Raw genomic sequence first — 25716 nt, 5'->3', positions numbered from 1 at the left:
CGTTCGAGATCTGCGACTCCACCGGGCAGACAGCGCTGACCGTGTGGGAACGCCACATCTTGTCCGTGCAGGAGGGCAGATCGTACCGCTTCGCCACTTTGTCCACCAGGAAGGAGGAGGACCGGACAGTCCTGACGACCACTCCATCCACGGTGATCACGGCCATCGCGGAGGTGGGGCAGCCCGCGTCGCTGAGGTCGGTGTCCGCCAGGGCCAGTCAGACCGTGAGCGGACCTGTGACGGGGGTGCAAATCGTCGCCAAGCTGAGATGCCAGCGGTGTCACGCAAGCCAGGAAAACGTGGCCCCCAGGTCGCCCACTCACCGCTGCGACCGCTGCGGTCTCCTCCAGCGTGCAAACTCCTACACCATTTTCTATTCTGGAGTGCTGGTCGTGATCGGGGGACACGGGGAGGAGCGCACCATGACCCTGACAAATTCCTCAGTGTTCAATTACGTCAGGGACAACTACCTCACCTGCAGCGCTCACGACGGACGAGCTTTGGAGGACCAGGTGATCTCACTGTCCGAGTTGGACGTGACCGTGAACGAAGGGGGTCTGGTTGTGCGGTTCGGGAAACAAGCAGAAGAAGTCCGCGGCGCCGCGAAAGAAACCGAGCCAAGCGATCAGGGGAATGCCCCGGACACGAGAACGGACTCAAATGTGCCAGAGTAATGTTTGGCCCAGTTCAAGGATCGTGAGTGGTGTTTTTTTGTTGTTACTGCTGTTGGCATGCATATATGTTTTAGGAAAAAATGCCATGTAATTGTTTGGACATGTTTGAAGCGTTTGACTTATTTTTTGCATGCGCTGTTGGTCTGTCCTGTGCCTTTGGTGTTCTTCACTGCTCTTGTGTAATTTTTTTGGAAACGTTCGAAATGTTTGACTGATGTTGCGAGCGCTGTTGACCTGTCATGTTTTTTTTTTTTTACGTAACTGGTGTTTACTGTTCATTTCATTAATAAAGTTTCGTGTTTGATTAAGCAATTGTTTTGCGTTTTGTCTCAAAGGTGAAAATGGTCACAGTTAGCCTAACACATTTTGACGAAGCCTTAGCTTTTGGTCTTTGAGTTGTGAAAATATGAATAGCCTGAATGCACAGAATGACTGGAATTGTCTCATGTTACCCTAGCGGTAAACCTTGAATTGAATGAATGAACAATTAATAAAATGGGTATTGACGCAAATGGATAGGCTACTATAATGCAAAGTGATGGTCTAAATATTGTTTATTTGGCTTGATTTAGGTCACACATGTAGAACTAAACGGTTTTCCCCGTCTATTAAGAATGCACTTGGTCAGATTGATTTCGTGCATCACACACCACTCTGTAGGCCTAACGTTTAAACAGTGGGACACACCTATTCTCACAAAGGCATAAACAGGTGTTTGGCAGAAAATGAAGAGTAGATGTGAAGTTAGAAACCTAAATATTCAGTCGTTTTAAGATGTTGATGTTGAACAAGCTTATGACTTTAGCCTGTTGATTTCTCCGTACTTTTAAATATTATCGGCTCGAGGTCAAGCTGAGTTTGATTGGTATGTTGGACATGATGAATCGTGATAGAAAATTGGTGACTAATATTTATTCGTTAAAGTCTACACAATAAATATAAGTGTTAGGCTGTAACAGATTTGCTTTGGGTAACAGTGCATGGTAGAAAACATTATTTGACAAAGTAGATGCGCTGGCATTTTCAGCAGCCATGTCCGGTAGCGCTACACTCATCAGTTGATAACCTCAGGTATTTCAGCTGATGGCCTTTGCTCATTTTATAATCAAAGCAAAACATTTGGGGACATTTACTTTACAGTGTTTGTTAGGTCACAAATCGACAAATAACATATTGTGAAGGTTTTTGACGCTGTCAGAGGCGATGTTTGTCCTTGCATCTTTTCTGTCTGCGCCCCCCCCCCCCCCCCCCCCCACACACACACACACACACACACATTAAAAAAAAAAAACATAATTAGCCAGGCTGGTGTAAAGGTCAGGCCTGAGAGGGGCAGCTGCAATTGAAACGTTTTCTGGTGATTAGAGGAGGCGAGATTCTGATTGGAGTCCAGACCGTCTGGACGGAAAGAAACAATGTTTCAAAGCAGTGTCTGCGTTGTCCCTTGAAAAGCTGCAAGAACAGACCGTCCGGTTTAGTCGGAGAAGAAGCAGGCGAAGTTGAAGTCGGATCGCACAGTGGTCGTCATCCATCGGAACATGTCCAGCCCGGCGAAGCAGGTGAAGAGAGAAGGCGAGACCGTGGTCGGCTACCTCCACGCGCTGTCACCGGTCAAGACGTCACGTCAGAGTGTCCGGTACTTCGAGTGCACCATACAGACCGGACACGAAGAGTTCAACCGAGTGGTCTGTTTCTCCATGGAGAAGAGGAACGACTTCGTCGTAGCCGTGGACAACAAGCAGGCGGTCAAGCTGGTGGACACGCGAAAGAGCGTCAGTAAGTATAGTCCTACCCTTCCACCTCTGGTTTTTAAACAGGCCGACAGTGATTTGCGGTCAGCTTTTAAACGCACATTTCTTTTAATTCTGTGTCCACAGGCTACGGCAATCCCGGGGGGTACGACGTGATCCTGTCCCACGGCAGCAGAGTGGAGGCGTCGGACGACCTGCCATTCCTGCGGAGGGAGCCTCGGTCCGCTGGCAAGATGACCGTCGAGGAGGTTTTGGGTCTTGGTCCGAGGCAGCGAGTAAGTGTGGCGCTTCTGGAAAGCCTTTGAGCTGAGTGAAAATGAGAAGGCGTTTGGCGAGAGGCTCGGTCTGTAGTAGGCTAATGCGACTTTTGTTTGTGCCTGTGTTGTTTTCAACAGGTGGGCGTGATCGAGGCCAAGATGCTCCAGGCCACGGCCAGCAGGATCGTTCCAGTCAACGGCCTGCCCTGCGAACTGAAATCGTTCGAGATCTGCGACTCCACCGGGCAGACAGCGCTGACCGTGTGGGAACGCCACATCTTGTCCGTGCAGGAGGGCAGATCGTACCGCTTCGCCACTTTGTCCACCAGGAAGGAGGAGGACCGGACAGTCCTGACGACCACTCCATCCACGGTGATCACGGCCATCGCGGAGGTGGGGCAGCCCGCGTCGCTGAGGTCGGTGTCCGCCAGGGCCAGTCAGACCGTGAGCGGACCTGTGACGGGGGTGCAAATCGTCGCCAAGCTGAGATGCCAGCGGTGTCACGCAAGCCAGGAAAACGTGGCCCCCAGGTCGCCCACTCACCGCTGCGACCGCTGCGGTCTCCTCCAGCGTGTAAACTCCTACACCATTTTCTATTCTGGAGTGCTGGTCGTGATCGGGGGACACGGGGAGGAGCGCACCATGACCCTGACAAATTCCTCAGTGTTCAATTACGTCAGGGACAACTACCTCACCTGCAGCGCTCACGACGGACGAGCTTTGGAGGACCAGGTGATGTCACTGTCCGAGTTGGACGTGACCGTGAACGAAGGGGGTCTGGTTGTGCGGTTCGGGAAACAAGCAGAAGAAGTCCGCGGCGCCGCGAAAGAAACCGAGCCAAGCGATCAGGGGAATGCCCCGGACGCGAGAATGGACTCAAACGTGCCGGAGCAATTGTTGGCCCAGGACGCAGACCCAAATGCGCTGGAGCAATTGATGGCCCAGTCCAAGGACTTTGACTGATGGGTGTTTTTTTGTCATTCCTATGTGTTTTAGGGGGGAAATCCATGCGGTTGTTTGAAAATGTTTGAAATGTTTGACTTATGTTGCGAGCGCTTTTGGCATTTCATGTTTTTTGGGACTTAAACTGGTGTTCTTGCCTGTTCATTGCATTAATAAAGTTTCGTGTTTGATTAAGCAATTGTTTTGCGTTTTGACTCAAAGGTGAAAATGGTCACAGCTTAGCCTAACACATTTTGACGAAGCTTAGCTTTTGGTCTTTGAGTTGTGAAAATTTTAATAGCCTATTGAATGCACAGAATTGATTGAATTTTCTCATATTGCCTAGCGGTAAACCTTGAATTGAATGAATGAACAATGAAAAATGGACGCAAATGTGTATAGGTAATGCAAAGTCTCAGTCTAAATTGAGTTTATGTGGCTTGTATTATCATATGTAGACCTCATTTAGTATTAGGTCATCTGTAGTGCCATCATCACATGAATCCCACTGAACTCCTACATAGAAAAACAATGCACAGGCTTGTTGCCATGTCAATCGAGGGCCACAAGTAGGATTCATTTAGCGTAGCCTTAGTAGTCAATATGAACTAATTGATTTTAAAACAATAAAAGCTTCATAGTCTACATGACTACTGTATAGGCCATTATATAATTAATGCTTTTGGGGTTTTGCCTTTTAGTTTATTGACTAAAGGTATAGCCGGGCTATGAAGCTGTAGCCTATTTAGAGCGAAGGATGGTTCATTCATAAAGTAGGCCTACAAGACCTCAGGCAGATATCGGTGTGACTTGATGTGGAAGATTTTTTAATTGATTTTACATTTGACTATTCCATGATTTATCTAGCCTACAAGAAAACTGAAAAGCCGTAATAACTAAAAATTGTAGATGCATTTTAGATGCAACACTGCGTGATATATTAAGCTAAGCAGACTTAGGTTAAGCAAAGCTATACTTTGTTTGTGTTTCTATAGTTTATGCAATAGTGTTTTTGAGTTTGACTCTCCAGATTAAATAATCTGGTATTTTTATTGTCCAGTTGGTGGCAGCAAAGCTCTTCCGTAGGCTGTTAGCTGTGGGCAAAGTGCGAACATGACAGTGCAGGGATTTGCAATGGTTGGTTATACTTACATAAGTAGCCACTCTAGTCAAACAACATGAATTGCTTTTTTATAAAATGAATAGCCTAAAGAGAAACACATTTAGTATATTTGCCATAAACCATGGAGAATAGAAGTCTCATGCAAAATCTGGTGCTTTTATTTAGCTGGTAGCCTAACTGAAATGTTCATTTTTAGTAATTTTATTTAATCCACTGTGTGGATGGTACATTTGGTTATCTTTTGAATATTTTGATATCAGGAGATGGCAAATTAAGTTGAAAAAGGTTTAGGGACTTTTATTATGACGAGTAATATTGAATAGTTCGCATGTAATCACGAGCCTTCTTCCTTTTCGGTGATTGCTGGCTGAAGGTAAGACGTGTCTGTAATGTCTCGTGAAAATTAATTGATATGTCGGTATATTTGGTTTTGAGGTAACGTTATTTATAACAGAATAAACTCACGAAAATATTAAAATATGTTTAGCTGATATGCCTCTAGATAGCCACCTTTGTTACATTTGTTAACGTGTTCGTGTCACACTATGAACGATAAACTCAGGCAGGAACGGTAGTGGTTGTGTAATTGTCAATTCATAATGTTAATAAATAAAAAAATGTTAATCCGATTGAAGCAGGCCGTTGAGAACTGGCCGTTATCTCATGAACAACGTTGTATCAAATACAGTCAAAGGTTATTAGCAGCTAACGTTATTACTGGGACGATGCTTCAGCCATGCTGTAGGCTAGCGTTGTTGGATAGCAATTAACGTCAACCTTGTATTGTTTGAACTCACATCTGCTAAAGGGAGAACATAACGTTAGCGAAGATGAGTTGATATTGGCTCAGCAAGACCGTTTGTGAAGGCAGGCAAGCATGTGTAATTCTTAAGAAATACAGTTATTTAATTAATCGTAAATCTTTAATTAATCTTGATGTAGCCTAGGTTAAATTGGTGTGGTTTGGCAGCAAGCATTCAAACGCGAGGGGGGAATGTTTCTGGCGGCTAAATATATTGCTATGAGGGTAAGTTATGGCTAAAAGACTCTTGAACTGGCATATTGCGAAAGGTCACACAAGGCGACAAACAGTTTCGTTGCACGGTACCTGGTCTAAATGATTATTTTCTGGAGGTTATATGCATTTGTCAAACGGCCTATTGCACAAGAGTATTTTTGAGGGGTAAATTGAATGTATAACGTTTTTATCTCTGACAACCAATGCCATGACTTATGAGGTGTCTTGTTTGGGTTTAGATAATGGTTTTAGATATGGGACTAGATGTATATTTTGGTGTTAACCGTCTTGAATGCAATGCCATACAGTCCTGTATGATTAGTAGTTTGTGTGTTTTCAATGAAAATATGCATGTTTTATAATGAAACATATCTGAGGTATGAGGCTGTCAGTAAATTTTGAAGGCATAGTATACAGATTTCCTCCTGGCTCAATACAGAATGTGGCAGGTCCTGCATGCCTTTTAGGTAGCTAATTTGCTAGTTTTACATCAATTTAACAATTCTGCTAGTTTTCATGTTAACTGAATGTTTCAAGCATGTTTATGTATACATTGGAAGAGTTTATTGGTGGATTTTAAGAATAGTTACAAGCCAAACCACACGTTTGTAAATTTAAAGTACATATCTGTCATTGTAAATGCTAAGTTTGTAACTTTCATAACCTATATATATTAAATGTTTTACAGATTTTGGATTGCTTTTTGACCTATAGTAAAGGTAAGTGCTAAAAGTTTCAGGGCTTTTATGTTGCATACTATCACATAAACAGTACAACTTCTAGGGGAATTTAGAAACCTTTTACGCTGGATTGACAGATACATTAGTTTTATTCCTGTGTCATATGCCTTCTACTTTAGCTCAAGAATGTGCATGCCTAACTCTGGTGTAGCTGTAAATGTGTGCAACAGGTTCCATTTCATGCTACTTGTGTGTAGGCTTAATGGTATGTAACAATCCTCCAGATGTCAATTCGTTTTGCAGATCAATAACAGCTATAAAGCGACATCACCCCTTTTGATGAATGTAGTGTGGGCTACCCTTGCACATGAAATCAGAGAAGCAAAATTGTAGGTTGTGGAGAGATGCTGTAGCACAAATTGATACATTTGGCACTGTTCTGTTTAAGGATGTAAGCGAAATGGTGTTACTAAGCCACCACTATTCAATGTTCATGTTCAGGAACAGCACTATCTTATCAAAACAATGAGGTGGAACAGGTTGACACCTGAATGTTTTTTTTTTATTTTGTTTGTTTGTTTTTAGGTTAGCATTTTGAAAAATGTTAGATATGAAATATTGTACATTGAGATAGCAAAATCTAGAGTACTTCTACTGAAACTACTTGCGCGGTAGCAGAACTTGCAGGGCAGCCTAATTTGACACAGCACTGGCTCTTTGGCATTGCCACCAATGTGTCAACGACAGTTCAAGGCTGTGTGAGGTGACTGTAATTTGCACTTGTGACATAGTTGACAAGTGATTCGACACCTTGTTTTTCAATTATTTAAAACGTTTGAACATCTGGTCAGTGTTTTGTAGACTATGTAAGTAGTAATTATTGTGTGTAGGATTTTATTGTGAAACATGTTAAACATCTGATGCTAAGCTTGATTCTTTATCTGAGAAAAAAGATTAGTATTTTTTGCTTTCAGTATGCTTTGCTCATGTTTTTAACAGTTGAACTTTTGAATGTACTTGGTTTAAATTAAGTAGAATAGAAGACTATTCTTTATGATGTAAATATGTACGTTAAGAGTCTTTATGATGTAAATATGTACGTTGTTGTTGCCTGTTCAACCAGGCTTGTGCAAAATTCAGAATTGAATTGAGAATGACTCCTAAATTCCAATTCAATTCTTCAACTTGAATTGAGGTCAAAAACAGGATGTAGAATTACAATTCAAATTTGAATTAAAGGAAGTAGAATTGAAATTCAAAGGCATAATTTAAGGGTAGTGTTTAACAACAAAGTTTCACAATATATGTCAGATATGATTGCAACAAACACAGAACTTATAATTGAAGACAGTAACCAATTACATTTCCAAACTAACCTTCCCAAAACTGAATGTATGTGAGATTAAACACATTCTTCCTGTTGTGTGACTATGGAACTGTTTTGAATTGCCATGAATTGAATTCCACTTACTGTCAATCCAATTCAAATTCAACTTCTTGTTGGGTGGGGCCAATTCAATTCAAATTCCAATTCATTAATTGAATGTAGGCCAATTCTAAAATTCGGAATTGTGCACAAGCCTGCGCTCAACAGAACTGATGAAAATATTTCAGTGTAACTGTATGAGATTTCTGATGTGTTTTCTGTGTGTTTTGCAGATGCCGTGTCCAAGCAAGCGGTCCAGGGCGGCCAAGAAGAGACAGGCTGACTTGAGGTCTACTGAGGTCAGGCTGTTGAGCTTAACTATCTGTCCTGATGTATTATGATTGCGTGTTTAATAGGAAACGTATAATGTTGAGCACATTTTATGTTTCTCCCAATTCTTATTTACAGTAGTTTGTATGCTTGCTTGAAATGCCGCTTACATTTTGAATGTATTTGATTTTAATGAAGGATCTGCTGCATGTCTAATTTAAAGGAGAAATCTAGCGAGTTCTCACATAGATCTATGTTTCTCAAGGTGACCAAGTATTGTCGGTACAAAACAAAATGAAAACGATTATTTTTACCGTTAGCTGCTGGTTTTAGCAACTCGAGCTAGGTAAAACTGATTGTTTTGATTTTGTTTCATAACAACAGTACTCAGTGACCCATGAGAAACGGAGATCTATATGAAAACTCGCCATATTTCTTTTTAAGAAGTTGCTGAATATTTATGATCTAAATATATATACATTACTGTTCTGAAAGTATGTGTATATTAGTTGCTTTAATGATGAAATTATTAAAGACGTTTGATATGTTAGACTTGGTAACCTTATGATGGGTTTTCTGTGTTACAGGTGCCGAGCAAGAGGTCCCCGGTGGCGCAGGTTGACTTGGTCTCCTGTGACGAGGTTGGGCGTCCTCGTAAAAAAGCCCACACACAGTCTTCGGACGCTATACAGTCTTCGGACTGCCAGTTACAATGCCAGTTACAATGCCAGTTACAATGCCAGTTACAGTCTTCGGACGCAATACAAGCAAACTCTACCAACTCTCAAACAAACTCTACCAACTCTCTGAATATGTGCCATGACTCTGTTGTAAACTCATTGTCAAGTAATGTGAAAGAAAATAATGCTACTGATTGTTGTTCTTTGAATGAATCTGTTGACTTCCCAGAGAGATCTGTGCTGATGGGGTCTTTTCATCAAGGCGATTCACGGTTTGGAAATGTGCGCAACAAGCAGTGTGGTGCCATCAGCTTGACTGCTGTTTTGAAGTCCAAGATGAAGAACGTGTGGAGCTGGGAAACTGGAGATGTTGATGATGTTTTGATTAAGGGAACTGTTCTATACAGGTCAATGAGTGCACAGGGTAAAATAAGAGACCAAGGAAGGGGTTACATTGCTGTGTCTGAATTGCCTAGACAATATGAAGTGTGGAATTGTGATTTCTCAATAAACTTTGCTGATTCTTACACTGGGTTTATTCAGGTTGATGACTATGACGATGCTTTACGTGATGTTGCCATGCCTTTTGATGTAGCACTGCAGCGGGCGCTGTTTAGCAATGATGCTTGTTTGTTAACCATTTGTGCTAACACATGTGCTGTAGTGAATGCAGGAGCAAGGTTTGCGTTTGTTGATTCACACGCTAACAGAAACGTCAACCAGAAAGGTGAGAGGACAAGTTGTGTTGCATACTTCAGCTCTATACACTCCCTGGTCACATATGTTTACGACTTTGCACGATCTTTTGACATAAGCACACCAAGGTTTGAGGTAACTGGAGTCACAGTAGTAACTAATGCCAACGCCCAGATGGACGATTCATCCAGCTGTTCAACGAGCTCTGCAAGTTGCCGTCCACTCTACAGCGATGTGGTGAAGCGTAAACCTAAAGTGTGTGAACGAGTTGTAAGTGGGTCGTCTACAGTTGCAGCTAATGTCACAAGTGGCACAGAATGTTCACAGACCATACCAGACACAAATGCTTGTAGACCACTCTACAGTGACGTTTTGAGACGAGTTCCCAGTAAGGGTGTTAAGCGAAACAAAATTGCAACAGACGATGTCATTCTTATTGATGCAGGTGTGCACGAACAGTCGTTTCAACCTTTACAGTGTGATGTGCAAGCAAATGATGTCATTATAAGTGATATAAGATTTCACAAACAGGCTTTTAAACCTTTAACTCGTCAAGACCAGGATACACTGTGCACGCGTTTAGAGCTTCAAAATGAAAATGTTGATTTAGGCTTAATGGCAACCTCTGATCTCGATGACATGGGATGTCCCTGTAAGATAAAAAGCATAAAACCTGATGGGAATTGCTTTTACCGTAGCCTAACCTTTAGCATTTGTCACAATGAAGACAAGCATTTGAAAATAAGACGGGCAGTCGCGAAACACCTTCAGAGAAACAGCACCAAATTTGAAACATATCTGAGGGATGAATACACATCTGTGCAGGACTATGTGAGTAAATCAAGAATCTACTACTGTGGTTCATGGGCAAAAGAGATTGATATTTTTGCTGCTGCTGACTTATTGCAAACAACTATCTTTACTTTCAATGATGGGAGATGGAATATGCATAGACCTACAGACTCACAGACATGTAGAGATAATTGCATTTATTTAAATCACACTGGCAATCATTATGAGGTTGTAACATGTGTTAAACACAAAGATGCAGGACGTTGCTCAGGAATATGCCAGCCTGTAAAGATTGATGACAAGTTGAGGTCAACACGAAAAAGAAAGTTGAATGATGAAGCAGAAAATGTGAAGGCAAAGAAAGATCGCCAGCGATATCACAATGACAGCGACTATACAGAGAGAAAGCGTGCATATGTTCGGAATAAGTATACTTCTGATCCTGAATATCAAAAATTGCTGCGCGACTACTCTAAAATGACATATAGGAAAAGTGCTTCCTTTCAAGCAATGGTACGCAAGTATTCTAGTGTCAAATATAAGACAAACAAGATCTTTCAGACTCTTGTCCGTGAGTACTCCAAAGGCAAATATAAGACCAACAGGCCATTCCAGACTTATGTGCGTGATTACTCCAAAGCCAAATATAAGACAAACAGGCCATTCCAGACTTATGTGCGTGATTACTCTAAAGCCAAATATAAGACAAACAGGCCATTCCAGACATATGTGCGTGATTACTCCAAAGCCAAATATAAGACAAACAGGCCATTTCAGAATTTTGTCCGTGAATACAGTCATACAAAATACAAGAAAAATATTACATTCCAGAACAAAATTAAAGAACATAATAAGAGGAGGTATCAAGAAAATGAAAACATCCGTGTAAATAAAATACAAAAAAGACGTGAGAATTATTTAACATGGCAGAAGAAACAGGGAGACATTGATTTGGCTATTGATCGTTTTCGTCAGGAGGTCAGCCGTGGTCCTGAATATGTATGCTCAGTCTGTCATCGTTTACTGTTCAGGAAGCAGGTGGTTGAGTGTAAAAGGTATTGCTACGAAAGCAAAGGAGCGGAAGTGGCTGCATTGGCCAATAGATGCATAACATTGCAATATTTACATGTGTGTAATGTTGAATGTGAGCAGAAATGCCATTTGTCTGATAGTCCACCAAGCAAATTATGGATTTGCCATACATGTCATCGTAAAATACTCGGAGGAAAACTTCCCGAAGAGAGTGTTACCAACAACATGCATTTGGATGATATTCCACCAGAACTTAAATGTCTGAACTCTTTGGAACAACATCTCATTGCACGTCACATTCCCTTCATGAAGCTGTTGTGTTTGCCTCGAGGCCGCCAGAGAGCTTGCCATGGTCCTTGCGTCTCTGTTCCTGTTAATAACGCAAATGTGACAAATATACTCCCAAGAAATGAATGTGATGACAAGATGATAAGAGTGAAACTAAAACGCAAGTTGACATATAAAGGTCATTACGAGTACATGTATGTCCACACTGATCGTGTCAGAAATGCACTGAGGTATTTGATGGCAAACAATAAATGGTACGGTGATGTGACTATGAATGACAAATGGGTAAACTCTCTGAATGGCACTGACCAACATGAGGAAAGTACTAAACAGGAAACACCTGCTAACAGTGATGATGAAAATGTTCCTGACGAGCAAGCAGAGGAAGACGTGACTTATATCAAAGACCAGAATGGGCTTTTGTCAGATACATCATTACAACCTGTCGATCTGGGTTCAGAGATCATTGATCAGAATTTTCAGGATATACTTAATGTGGCACCAGGTGAAGGTAACAGTCCAGTGAGGTTGCTGTCCGATAAAACCAACGAGGCAAAATGTTTCCCTGTTTTGTATCCATCTGGTGGACCTACATTCCATGATGAAAGAGAGTCCAAAATAACTCTGTCACGTTACCTGAATACACGCATTCTGAATGCAGATGGGCGTTTTGCACAGAACACTGACTTCATTTTTTACGCACAATACATATCAGAGGTGCATCAAGTTGTATCTGGTGTATCAGTGGCGTTACGCAAAGGTGGCGGCAACTCCTCTCTGAAAGACGCATCACCAGACATGTTGTTGAACTCAGACTCCTTGGGTAAGATATTGCGCAATGACGAAGGATACAAGTTCTTACGAGGAATTCGTGGCACACCTCCATACTGGATGTCAGTTCAGAAAGATTTATTTGCCATGATAAGACAACTCTCCATACCCACGTTCTTTGCATCTTTTAGCTCTGCAGATTTGAGATGGTCTGAAATGCTGAGCTCTATTCTAAGAATAGAAGGTAAACAAACGTCTGTTGACGATCTTGACTGGTCTGACAAATGTGGACTCATACGTCGAAACCCTGTCACAGCGGCAAGAATGTTTGATCACCGATGGCATTGCTTTCTCCGTGATGTAATCATGTCGCCAGCAGAACCCATAGGGAAAATAAAGGACTACTTTTATCGTGTTGAATTTCAACAGCGTGGTTCTCCTCATGTCCACTGTCTTTTTTGGATTGAAAATGCTCCCAAGATTGATAGAGAGAGTGATGATGAAGTGGCACATTTCATAGATACGTACATCACCTGTGAGATTCCACCAGAAACTGATGCAGAGCTTAACGAGGTTGTGAGCAGCGTACAGAGGCACAGCACAAGACACTCTAAAACTTGCCGCAAGAAAAACACAGTGTGCAGGTTTAATTTCCCACGGCCACCATCAAGCCGTACTTTTATCACAAGAGGTGGGAACTGTGAGGATTTGAATGGCAATGCTGATGACAATACAGGTGCTAGTGCCATCATGAAGAATGTGAAAACTGCGTTGACCATGCCTGACATGCATTTTGACACAACTGATGCATTTTTTGAGTCTCTTGGGATAGATCAAGGTTTGTTTGAAAAGGTGTACAATATATGTTCCAAAAAGAAAAGCATTGTCCTGAAACGAAATCCTGGAGACATTTGGGTGAACCAGTACAACAAAGACTTACTCCGTGCTTGGCAAGGCAATATGGATATCCAGTATGTCACAGATGCCTTTTCTGTTGTGGTTTACATACTGTCGTACATTACAAAAGCAGAACAAGAAATGGGTTTGCTCTTACAACGTGCCCAAGATGAGTCAATGAATGGCAACCTTGATGCAAAAGCAGCATTCAAACAGCTTGGAAGTGTATACCTACACAACAGAGAAGTTTCTGCCCAAGAGGCAGTGTATCGATTAACACACATGCACTTGAAAGAATGCTCTCGTGACGTACAGTTCATTCCAGTTGGTGATAACCCTGTTAGGATGAGTTTACCCTTGCACGTCCTCCAAACTAAAGCCCAATTCCAAGACTGTAATGACGAAAGCAGCATTTGGATGACCAATGTGATCGAGAGGTATAAGAGCAGACCCCAGAATGCACAATTTGAGGATTTATGCCTGGCCAGTTTTTGTTCTGAATACAGAGTTCTATCAAAGTCACAGGTTCCGACTGAAAGAGATTCACATGACATAATAAAGCTCAACAACAACTGTGGCTTTGTGAAACGAAGGACCCGAACTGAACCTGCTGTCGTGAGGTATCCCAGATTTTCTCCCACAAAAAACCCCGAAAAGTACTTCCATTCATTGCTGCAACTGTTTTTGCCTTACTATGAAGACTGTCACCTCAAACCGCCCCAGTTTGATACATATGAGGATTTCTATAAAAATGGTGCAGTGAAATGTGGTGTTGATGTTCAAAGAGTGCAGTCGATTGTGGATACCAACAAAGCTTTATTTGAAAAAGAAAGTGATGAGATTGACAGAGCTAAACAGTTGCTGGAAGACAAAATTGATCTAGAAGATGCCTGGGCTCAGATATGTCCTGAAACAGAAAGGGAGCGTCTTCGTTGTTTAGATCTGATGAAAGAAAAAGTTGTAGATGATGAAGGTGATGATGATGACAAACTCATTCCTGACCTGACAGCAAACCCACAGACTACATGCACTTTGGAAACAAATCATGTGTCAATGCCCAGAGAGGATGCATTGCATTTATTACGGTCATTAAATGAAGAACAGTCTGCCATATTCTATGCTGTTCGTAAGTGGTGTTTGCAGAAACTGTTTGGACAAAATCCTGAACCGTTGCGATTATTCATTACTGGTGGAGCAGGAACGGGGAAAAGCCATTTAATCAAAGCGATACATTACGAATCTACCAGGCTGTTGTCACAGATTGCTGAAAATCCTGAGGATGTCACTGTGCTTCTAACAGCACCTACAGGAGTGGCTGCATATAACATTGGTGCTGCAACAATTCACAATACATTCTCCATTGGTGCAAATGTCAAACTGCCGTATCAACCACTAGGTGATGAGAAAGTAAATTCTTTGCGAACCAAAATGGGCAGCTTGCAAATTCTGATCATTGATGAAGTGTCCATGGTCGACCACCGTCTTTTGGCCTACATTCATGGTAGACTGCGTCAAATCAAGCAGACTGGTGATTATTCCTTGTTTGCAAAAGTTTCCCTTATTTGTGTGGGTGATTTTTTCCAACTCAAGCCTGTGAAAGGCACGCCTCTTTTTGCTGAAAACAAAGGAGCCAACCTGTGGGACAACAACTTTGAGGTTGCAGAACTGACTAAAGTTGTTAGACAAGAAAATGCAGCATTTGCAGAAATGCTTAATCGTCTCAGAGTCCGTAAAAAGAACGAACCTCTCACCGACTGTGATGTTCTCACACTGAGGCAGCGTGAAACTGGTGAGGAATCTACAGACATTCATGTGTATGCTACAAATGCAGAGGTTGATGAATATAACGTGAAGAGACTGCAAGACATCTGCCCAGACGCAATCAGCATACGTGCTCAAGACTTTGTCCGAAATCCCAAAACTGGAAGAATGGAACGGAAAGTTGGCTTTCACACAAAAGTTTTCAACTCTTGCTTGCCTAAATGTGTTTCGTTAGGTGTTGGAGCAAGGGTCATGTTGAAGAAAAACATAGATGTGTCTGATGGCCTTGTCAACGGAGCATGTGGCACAGTTGTGGAAATCATTCAAAGTCAACAAGACGATGACATGCCTGCAGCTATCCATGTGGAGTTTGAAGACCCTAATGTAGGAAAGATCCAGAGGTCAAAAGCAAAAAGGGGTTCCGAACGTTCAACGATAGTGGAAGTGCAAGAGGAACAAGTGGCTAATAATGGTGGAGTACGAAGGCAACTGCCAATCAGCTTGGCCTGGTCAGTAACTGTACATAAATGTCAAGGGCTTACTGTTGAAAGGGCTGTTGTATCACTCAAGAAGATCTTTGCACCAGGGCAAGCATACGTTGCGTTGAGTCGAGTGAGAACTCTCGGTGGGCTGATAATTGAGGACTTCAAAGAATCTGCCATATTTTGTGATAACAAAGTAGATTCGGCTATGAAAAGCTTGCCTGAGTTTAACTTTGGAATGTCTGTTTCATCCAACATGAACCCTGTGTGCACAGTAGCACTTCACAATGTACAGAGTTTGAATGCTCACATTCAGGATGTTCAATCCCATAAAGCCCTCATGAATGCTGACTGTATTTGCTTAACAGAGACATGGCTCAATGTAGACACTGAAGAAGAGCCACAACTTCCAGGATACGTCTTCAAACACAATCCGAGGGGAAACTGTTACGATGACTCTGAGCCAGCCTTTGCAGCGCTGAAACAACAACAAAGAGGTGGAGTTGGTGTGTATTGTTCAGAAAACATTGATGTGCAGGTGTCAATTCCAGAAAGATGCAATTTGGAATGTCTGTATTTTGAAATACCTCATGCAAATTTGACTGCTGCTGTGTTGTACAGGCCCAGGTCTTATAAGATTGACATGTTTCGAGAACAGTTATTACAGGTAATTTTTGAACTTGAGAAGCATCCAGGGAGAAAGCTCATCATGGGAGACTTCAATGAGGACATCTTTGTATCTTCTACAATTCTCAAGTTACTGGAACGGCATGGATACAATCAGCACGTGCAAGCAGCTACAACTGAAAAAGGTACATTAATAGATCATGTTTACATTAAAGGCACAGAACATGTTGTTGTTGATGTTGTGCAGACATACTACAGTTTTCATGAAGCAATACTGATCTCACTGTTGTAATGTTTTCTGTGATTAATGATATTGTGTTTGAATAGGTAAGTATTTATATTCTGGTTATGTTATGATGTCATTATGTGTTTACTCCATAGTCCGTCCGCTGAGCGGGGTTATGATGGGTGGGTGGGTGGTGGCAAGGAGAGAGCATACACTGGACGGCTCCTTGCAGGGCATGGGAGGGGTATAGGGGCCATTTTCCAAAAGAAGTTGCAAATAACGGTAAAGATATACAGATGAATGTGTAAATATCAGAAAACAATACAGTTGATTTGAAGAGTTCAGATGCAAAACCCTCTAAATCCGTCTGACTACTTTTCTTTTAAATTATGTTTTCTAAACAAAGTTCGGGTGGAGCTTTCGGGATGATTGACAGCAATTAACTCACCTACTGCCGCCGCAGGGTAGGCCTATTTAAGCCGACCTCCTTTTCCATACGTCACACGCTCCGACGTTCGCGAAATCATTCAGTCTGCGTATTGTTCGCATAGACAAGACAGCTCTCATGGAACTGGAAATCCACGCCTCTTCCAGCGATCTGGAGGACAACTTCGTCCCGCCAACACCCGACACCCAGGGCCCTCCGCCGGGCGAAAATAATCTTATTCGTTCCCCTCGCCGCCAGCGTAGGGAATCCAGGACACAGGGTCGCAGAAGGTGCTCCTCTCCTGCCCCCGTGCGGGGCAGCATTTCCCGCTCAGCAGCCTCAACTCGCGGCAGCACCAGGACCCAGCGCCAGCAAGGCGTTGACCCTACCCACTGGAGTGGCTCGCATCCGCAGCACTCTCCATTCCCGCGGCATCGCGTTCTGTAGGTCGGATAGGAAGTTCCATCTCCTCCGCCTTCTAACGCAGTCGGATAACCCGGTCTTTTCGCCCTCCCGCTCCCTCACTTTGTTTTCCTCCCCAGACCAGGAAGCAAGCTGCTCCTTCTGGCATCCCGACGCGGTTCCTTCCGCCGGCCATTCAGCCGGACGAAGCACACACCACCAGCCACCTCGCGAACCGGGCACGCCGACAGCACTTTCCGGCACCACACGCTTCAGAGCGTATCATTCCGCTGCTTCAGCCACAGCCACTGCCACGTCAGCGGCTCAGGCCCATTCCCGCCGCATCTCCGCCGCATCTCCGCCGTATTTCCGGGTCCAACCCCACTTCTCCAGACGGCCCCGGTAGCGACAGCGTCGCTACTCCCCCCACCCCTTCTTTCCCTCCCCCATCCACCTCCCCTAGCCAGGACTCGGTCCAGGGCTGCCCCACCTCCAGTCGTTCCGACGACTGCTCCCTCCCTCCCCCCTCTCCCCCCCTCCCCTTTCCATTCCGGGAGCCACGTTTGTACAGCACGCCTCAACTCACGAAGCGTCAGCTCGAAGAGTCACCTCACTAGCTCCCCATCTCTCCTATGAGTTAGCGAGCACCTGGTCTCAGTCGGCGCCGATAGCGACAGCGTCACTACTCCCCCCTAACCCTCTTTCCTTCCCCGTCCCACTTCCCGCGACCCTGTCCCAGGTTGCTCCCCTTCCGGTCGCGTCAGCGACCGCTCCCTCCCTCCCCCCTTTTCTCCCTTCCCATCTCTTCCCCGGCTCCGCGCTAGACCAGCCCGCAGCAGCGGGTCATCAGCACTCAGCGAGTGCTTCGGACCACGACGTCCCGTTCCGGCAGCAAAACTATTCTTTAGCCACAGCACAGGCCCTGTCACCGCCTCCTCACGCTGCAGCATTCGAACCACCACCCGTCACAGCGTCCACCAGGAACCTCATCTTGTCAGGTGCAGACGTAGACCTTTCTACCATTCTTCCCTCCCTTCCTATTCCCTCTCATAACCGGGATCTAGTCTGCGGCGAACTGGTTTTTTCTCTAAAAAATTCTGGCCCAGCATCAAAAACCCTGTCATTTCCCGAGTTCACCGTAGCTTTTACCAACTACACGGAAGTCATCTGTTTCGCGTTCCCCAGCCAACGCAAAGAGCTGAACGACTACCTGGCCATCATCGCCGGTCTAGCTGTATCCTACGGGGGAGCTCATTTCTACACGTATCACCGGCTGTTTTCAGCTAAATGCGCTGCCAGAGTCGGCCTCTGGAACCAAAACCCCTACTGGGGCGCGCTCGATATGGAGCTCCATAACCGCGTTTTTCTAGGACTTAAGCCATCTTGTCCCCTCTGCAATAGCCCCAGTCACGGCGCGGCCGAGTGTCCACTAGTCAACCCCGACCATCAACTCCCCAGCTTTTCGGAGACCATCTTCCTATAAACCACCCCCTCAGCTATCTTCAGCCCATCACGGCCGACCTAGCCCTCCAAGCCCTCGCACCCAGGACCATGCAGTCCTACTGGACTGCTTGGTCGTGCTTCAAACAGTTCCATGCAAAGCACTCACTACCATTTCCCAGTTTCGATGCAGTCACCATATCATCATTTATCACCTACGCCCACACTTCACTCGGGATCAAAGTCTCTTCCATTAGAGTCTACCTAGCTGGCATTCATTTCTTCTACAAACTCCTCCACGGCTCCGAATGCCCTTCCTTCTCTGACACCAGGATAGGCTTGTTAATCAAAGGTATCCGTAGGCAACAGCCAGTCCCCCAAGACTCCCGCCTTCCCATTACCTCAAGCATTCTCGCCAGCTGCCTTTGCTACCCTTCGCAAAGGGTTCATGTCACCGCATTCCGATTCCACCATCTCCGTTATGTTTCTACTGGCCTTTTTGGGCTGCTGAGATGTAGCGAGTTTACATGCCCTTCGTCTCTCTTCATTCCCGATGTCCACCCATGCATCGCAGATCTAGAGCAGCTAGACCAAGACACCATTCGATTTACCATCAAACAGAGTAAACCGATCAGTCCCGAAAAGGACACTCCATATCCATTTAACTCCGCCTCAGATCTTCAGCCTTTCCAATACCTATCTCACTACATCTCATATCGGTCAGCTCAAGCTCGTCTACTAGCCCGCTCTTCGTGTCAGACGAAGGGCTACCCATCACTCGCCACAGATTCCAGACACTCTTAAAAAAACCATTCTAGTCAAATCTGGTTTTCCCGCGGATTGCTACTCCGCACACTCCTTCAGGATAGGAGCTGCCACAACAGCTGCGCTCAACGGCTTATCGGAGCAACAAATTAAAATACTGGGCCGTTGGTCCTCGGATGCCTACCAGTCTTACATCCGCTCCAATCTAGCGGATTTACGACTCGCTCAGCAAGCACTAATGTAGTTGGTAGCGGCCTTTCTCTGTGATCTTTTGGGGTGCAAGCGGTCATCGCTCTATCGCGATATCCGCTCCAGGCACTCCAGGACCACGGACAGCTACCTTGCCAAACACGCACTTCTCCCATACATTCTAGTCTAGCTGAAGCAATCATATAGAAGGGCGAACTAGTGAAATGATGTTTTCTAAACAAAGTTCGGGTGGAGCCTTCGGGATGATTGACAGCAATTAACTCACCAACTGCCGCCGCAGGGTAGGCCTATTTAAGCCGACCTCCTTTTCCATACGTCACACGCTCCGACGTTCGCGAAATCATCCCCCCTCCTCCCCCTACTCCTCCATTTCACCAATTGCCCTGTTACTCATCCCCCTTACACAGGGGGATGCAAGCGGTCATCGCTCTATCGCGATATCCGCTCCAGGCACTCCAGGACCACGGACAGCTACCTTGCCAAACACGCACTTCTCCCATACATTCTAGTCTAGCTGAAGCAATCATATAGAAGGGCGAACTAGTGAAATGAGCATTTAAATTCAGGCTCCTATAGGTTTTTGCCTATAAATCGATATTTCAGACCAGGAAGAGAGTGGTATTTAGTGGGTTTAGAAGTTAAATTATTTGATTAGCGTATACTATGTGTGGAGAGCATCCCCTCTTTACCTACCTCTACCATCTTTATCTAATTTTTGACATAGGTGGCATTTAGAGGCTTTTGCATCTGAACCCTTCATTTATTATCTAGGTGATTTTTTTTTTAAGTCAGTGGATCCTTCCTTAATTGTCTCAAGCATTTTAGGTTATGTCTTGTTAATGTTTGTCAAATAATTTCATTTTGGTTGCATTACACCACCATTACACCAAGTTATGTGTAATGCTTTAAATGCTAACAAGAGTCCAAATTAAAGTTATAATGAATGGACAGACATAGCACATATAGCATAATGAATGTTTTTATCTTTACCGTTATTGTGAACCTTAACATTATCAGTGAATTACAGTTAAGACGATAACAGTCAATAACAGCAAACTCAGCTGTTCAATTTCAGTGCAGTAAAATTAAATTAACCATATTATTTTACAGATATTACAGTCAGTTGAATACTGGTATTATTATTGCAACACTGAGTTAAAGGACAACAATACTTTAAATCTTCAATTAAGTGAAAGAATAAATTGTGTATGAATGAATTGTCTCGAGATTGTGTAAGAATGGTGAAAAAACAAAGAAAGAAAACAAATCTTAAAAGTGCAACTTCTTTTGGAAAATGGCTCCTATACAGGGAACTTTTTTGGTCAACATTTTCATGAATTATGGAATTATACCAAGTGGACAGTCATGCCATTGCTGTTTATCATGCATATCAAAGGTGTCCAAATCACCACCAATTTGCAGCTAACTCTCAGTTTTCAACATATACAGTAGTGTGACACAAAAAGTGTTCCTGCTTCACCCTTATTGTTGTCTTAATGACATATGCTTTGGCACAGTAAAGTCATGATACCATATGTACAAGATCACTTAAATAGTGCTGATTACAGACAATCTCTGTCATTTACTGTGGGATCAGTTCTGTTGCCTTTAAGATAACACAGGTCAGAGGGCCAGCCTACATCTCGCTGCAACATCAATATTTCTTGGAAAAGGGCAGGTTCTCCAAGGACATTCTGGTTGGTGGAGTTGCCACCAGCACCAGGGCATTTGAAGGACATGAAAGCCATGGACAGCAATGCAATCTGCTGAGAGAAGCATGTGAGTAAACATGCTTGCTGGAGATAGGTGATGTGCAAAGGAGTCACATTCAGAGGACACATTCAGAAGAATACCATTTGGATTAATAAAAAAAAAAAACGCAACAACTATATTCCTGTGTGGGACTACACAGCCGTTCTAAGCAGTGATTTCTATGTCTGCCGAATCTGACAGGTGCATCTTAGCACTGTGTATATCTTTCATACCAATTGAACTGAACACCTTACCATTTTTGTTTGAGTGATGAAACTGCATGTTAGAAGTCATTTACATATTTAGCACTGTCCACTTGGTATGCAGTTCTGTAAACAGGGTCTAATACACATGGTGAATCAAACTAAATTGCATTGTTAAAGTAGTTCAAATATGCATCAGTTGATCATTTCATTTACAAATGTGTTAAAATATATTGACAGACTTTAGATAATTAGTTTGTTTATGTAAAAAATGCTATTTTTTGACATGAAGAATTTAGAGAAGAAAGTTTGTTTTTGTTTCTAAGTTTTAGATTGGGTGAGGACAATTCATTTGGTTACTTAATCAACCCAGGACAATGTTCAGCCATTAGTCCTGTACAACTACTTGAAATAAGACATATTTAATGGTTTAAGTTTTAAGTTTTAAGTTTGTCATTTGGACCTGTTTTTGTATTAGGCTGTTCTTTTGTGTGGGAATGATTTGTTTTAGCTATAAATACTATAAGTATTTTGTTACCACACCAAGGATTGTAATTTAGATGGTGTGTAACATGTTACTTTACTTGTTGATATTGCATGAACTATTATTAATTTGTTTTGTTTTGTTATATTATTGTCAATTATTGTGAAGTACGTTTTGGCATGGATAATTACAAAGAAGGAAAAAGAAGGAAGAGTTATTGATGTTATATCAGAAGAGTTACTGATGCTCTATACATTGCATTTCATAATGGTATATACGGAATCTGTTCACTATCATATTGCTCAATTTTACTACTGGATCTGTACAATTAACCACCACAATACAATGGACTGAATGCAATAGGTCTTACTTTAAGACAAAACTGAACCAACCACTTCAGAGGTGTGGAGTCGAAAATGCTGTCATCATATCTTCTGGCATATTGACTTTATGTGAGTACCCATTATATTTAACTGTACATTTTTTCAAAGACAGGCATCCTAATTCTGATTCATCCATATTTGACAGGATGTGAACTTTAAGAAAAAGACATGCTGCTTTATTTCACCTGTGTATAGCATGTAGACTTTTATTGTAAATGTACATCTGCTCTCAAATGACCATACAGAAAATGTTGGCCCAGGCCCAGCCTCACAGCCTTCCAAGTGGCCTGCACCAGTCCTGCTGCAGATCACGGACATCCGCCAGCAACGCAGCCTTCCGAGCGGCCTGCACCGGTCCTGCTGCGGATCACGGACCGGTCCTGCTGCGGATCACGGACCGGTCCTGCTGCGGATCACGGACATCCGCCAGCAACGCAGCCTTCCCAATGAACTGCACCAGTCACAGAGCCTGCTGCAAATGACGGACATCTGCCAGCCATGCCGCCTTCCGAGTGACCTGCACCAGACACAGGGCCTGCTGACGATCACGGACATCCACCAGCAATCCTATCAAGACTATCAAGATTTTATCAGGTTATGTGAGTATCTGTGTATATGATAGGATGTATATGTTATACAATGTTAATGAATAGTTGAGACATTTCGCTTTCTTACACATGTGGAACAAAAGAATGTTTACTTTTATTGTAAATTTACATCTGCTCTAAAATCACCTTACAGATAATGTTTGCCTAGGTTTCAAAGAATATACCTGCTGAGATGCTTCAGAGTTGTGGTGTGACCACTACCACAGGTGTGCACAGAACGTGTCCATGTGTCTATTCCATGGGACACACCAATCGTGAGGACTGCTGAGGCTCATGGACATTCACAAGTCACACAGCCTATCGAACCACCTGTACCAGACGGAGAGCCTGCTGAGACTCATCTTCCTTTTCCATTGGTGGTTGTGGTGGTGCAGAGGGACTTGTACTTGTCACAGTGCCTGTTGAGGCGTATGTACCCTCACCTGCCTTGTGACCTGCTGAGGCTCATGTACCTAATCTTCGCAATCTACAACAGCACTACAGGACAGCGTTACAAAGGACAATGAGCTGTAGATGTGGCCATTTACTGACTAAGGGTGGACAAGCCCAGTTAAGAAGATTGACTTTGTGCTTTAGATTATTATAGAACCATTTAGTAATACAAGGGAAATGGAAGTAATTAGGGCTTCAATGACTACATGTTTTTGCATTTTCTCAGTTTTATTGGTGGAGTTGCCACCAGCACTAGGGCATTTGAATGACATGAATGCCATGGACAGCAATGCAATCAGAGAAGCATGTGAGTAAACACGCTTTCTGGAGGCAGCTGATGTGTAAAGGGGGCAAATGGAGAGGAAACATTCAGAAGAATACCATTTGGATTAAAAAAAAAAAAAAAAGACAGCAACGCAGCCTTCCGAGTGGCCTGCACTAGTCCTGCTGCGGATCACGGACATCCGCCATCAGCGTAGCCTTCCCAATGAACTGCACCAGTCACAGTGCCTGCTTCAGATGACTGACACCTGCCAGCAACGCAGCCTTTTGACTGACCTACACCAGACACAGGGCCTGCTGAGGATCACGGACATCCGCCAGTAGCGCAGCCTTCTGTGTGACCTGCACCAGTCTTGCTGCGGGTCACGGACACCAGCAAGCAACGCACTCTTCAAGTGATCTGCACCAGTCCTGTTGCGGTTCACGGACATCCGCAGACTACGCAGCCTTCCGAGTGACCTGCACCAGACACAGGGCCTGTTGAGGATCACATACATCCGCCAGCCTCACAGCCTTCCGAGTGACCTGCACCAGTCTTGCTGCAGATCATGGACATTAGCCTGCAACATAGCCTTCCGAGTGACCTGCACCAGACACAGGGCCTGCTGAGGATCATGGACATCCGCCACCCTCACAACCTTTTGAGTGACCTGCACCAGACACAGAGCCTGCTGTGGATGACGGACATCCACCAGCCATGCAGCCTTCCGAGTGACCTGCACCGGTCCTGCTGCGGATCACGGACATCCGCCAGCAACATAGCCTTCCTAATGTACAGCACCGGTCACATCCTCCAGGAATGCAGCCTTGTGAGAGACCTGCACCAATCACAGGGCCTGCTGAGGATCACGGACATCCACCAACAACTCAGCCTATCAAGATCTTATCAGGGTAAGTGAGTATCTGTGCTTTTCTTTCTCCAAAAGATGCAATCTAAATGTTTATGCATATTTTAGTAAGATGTAGCATACATTTTATACACTGTTAATGAATAGACATTTTGCTTTCTTAAACCTGTAGGACAAAATAATGTATACCTTTATTGTAAATGTACAACCGCTCTAAAATTACCTTACACATAATGTTTGCCCAGTTTCAAAGAATATACCTTCTGAGATGTTTCAAAGCTGTGGTGTGACCACTGCTACAGGTATGCACAGAACTGCTCCATACGTCTGTTCCATGGGACACACCAATGGTTAGGACTGTTGAGGCTCATGGACATTCACAAGTCACACAGCCTATCGAACCACCTGTACCAGACGGAGAGCCTGCTGAGACTCATCTTCCTTTTCGCTTGGTGGTTGTGGTGGTGCAGACGGACTTGTACTTGTCAGAGTGCCTTGAGGTTCATGGATCCTCACCATGTCACCTGCTGAGGCTCATTGCTGATCTTGGCAATCTACAACAGCACTACAGGACAACACTACAAATGGCAATGAGTTGTACATGGGGCCATCTACTGACTAAGGGCTGACAAGCCCGGTCAAGAATATTGACTTCGTCCTGTAGATTATTAGCTTATGTTCATATCACATAGCCATATTTATTCATATCATATAGCCTTATTTATATTTACTTCCGAGTAGTAAAAATGTCCTAAAAATGTAGTAAAAATGTTTCTTGTCCTGCCTATGCCCCACCTTTCTATACTTTGTTTAGAACATTGCACTTTTCTGACGCAAGACGCAAACTGCATTTCGTTGGCTTTGTACTTCTACTCTGCGCAATGACAATAACGTTGAATCTAATCTAATTACCATTTAGTAATACAAGGGAAATAGAAGTAATGGGGATTTAATGACTTCATGTTTTTTCTCAGTTTTATTTTTTACTATTTTGGATATCTTTGCTTTTTGTTCCATGATTGTTTTATGTGGTGCTTTCTATTTCTTCCATTAAATTGAATACAATACTTCTAAATAAATGTCATAC

The 25716-nt window shown here is 43.5% G+C and overlaps 3 long non-coding RNA genes across 3 annotated transcripts; 2 read left to right on the top strand and 1 right to left on the bottom strand.

Annotated features, from left to right (window-relative positions):
* The first annotated feature begins 5105 nt into the window (after positions 1-5105).
* Positions 5106-9348, top strand: LOC121720460. The gene is made up of 4 exons (XR_006034555.1): positions 5106-5120; positions 6454-6484; positions 8105-8170; positions 8729-9348. It is a non-coding gene; the product is annotated as an uncharacterized LOC121720460 (long non-coding RNA).
* Positions 9349-22904: 13556 nt separating this feature from the next.
* LOC121720463 lies at positions 22905-24666 on the bottom strand. The gene is made up of 3 exons (XR_006034558.1): positions 24498-24666; positions 24124-24306; positions 22905-22976 (listed from the first exon to the last, which is right to left on the bottom strand). It is a non-coding gene; the product is annotated as an uncharacterized LOC121720463 (long non-coding RNA).
* Positions 22970-25139, top strand: LOC121720464. The gene is made up of 3 exons (XR_006034559.1): positions 22970-23058; positions 23201-23255; positions 24932-25139. It is a non-coding gene; the product is annotated as an uncharacterized LOC121720464 (long non-coding RNA).
* The last annotated feature ends 577 nt before the right edge of the window (positions 25140-25716 follow it).

The sequence above is a fragment of the Alosa sapidissima genome, chromosome 10 (assembly GCF_018492685.1).
Source record: "Alosa sapidissima isolate fAloSap1 chromosome 10, fAloSap1.pri, whole genome shotgun sequence".
NCBI classification, from domain to species: Eukaryota; Metazoa; Chordata; class Actinopteri; order Clupeiformes; family Clupeidae; genus Alosa; species Alosa sapidissima.
The sequence above is the reverse complement of the archived record's forward strand: the minus strand, read 5'-3'. Positions and strand labels throughout refer to the sequence as shown.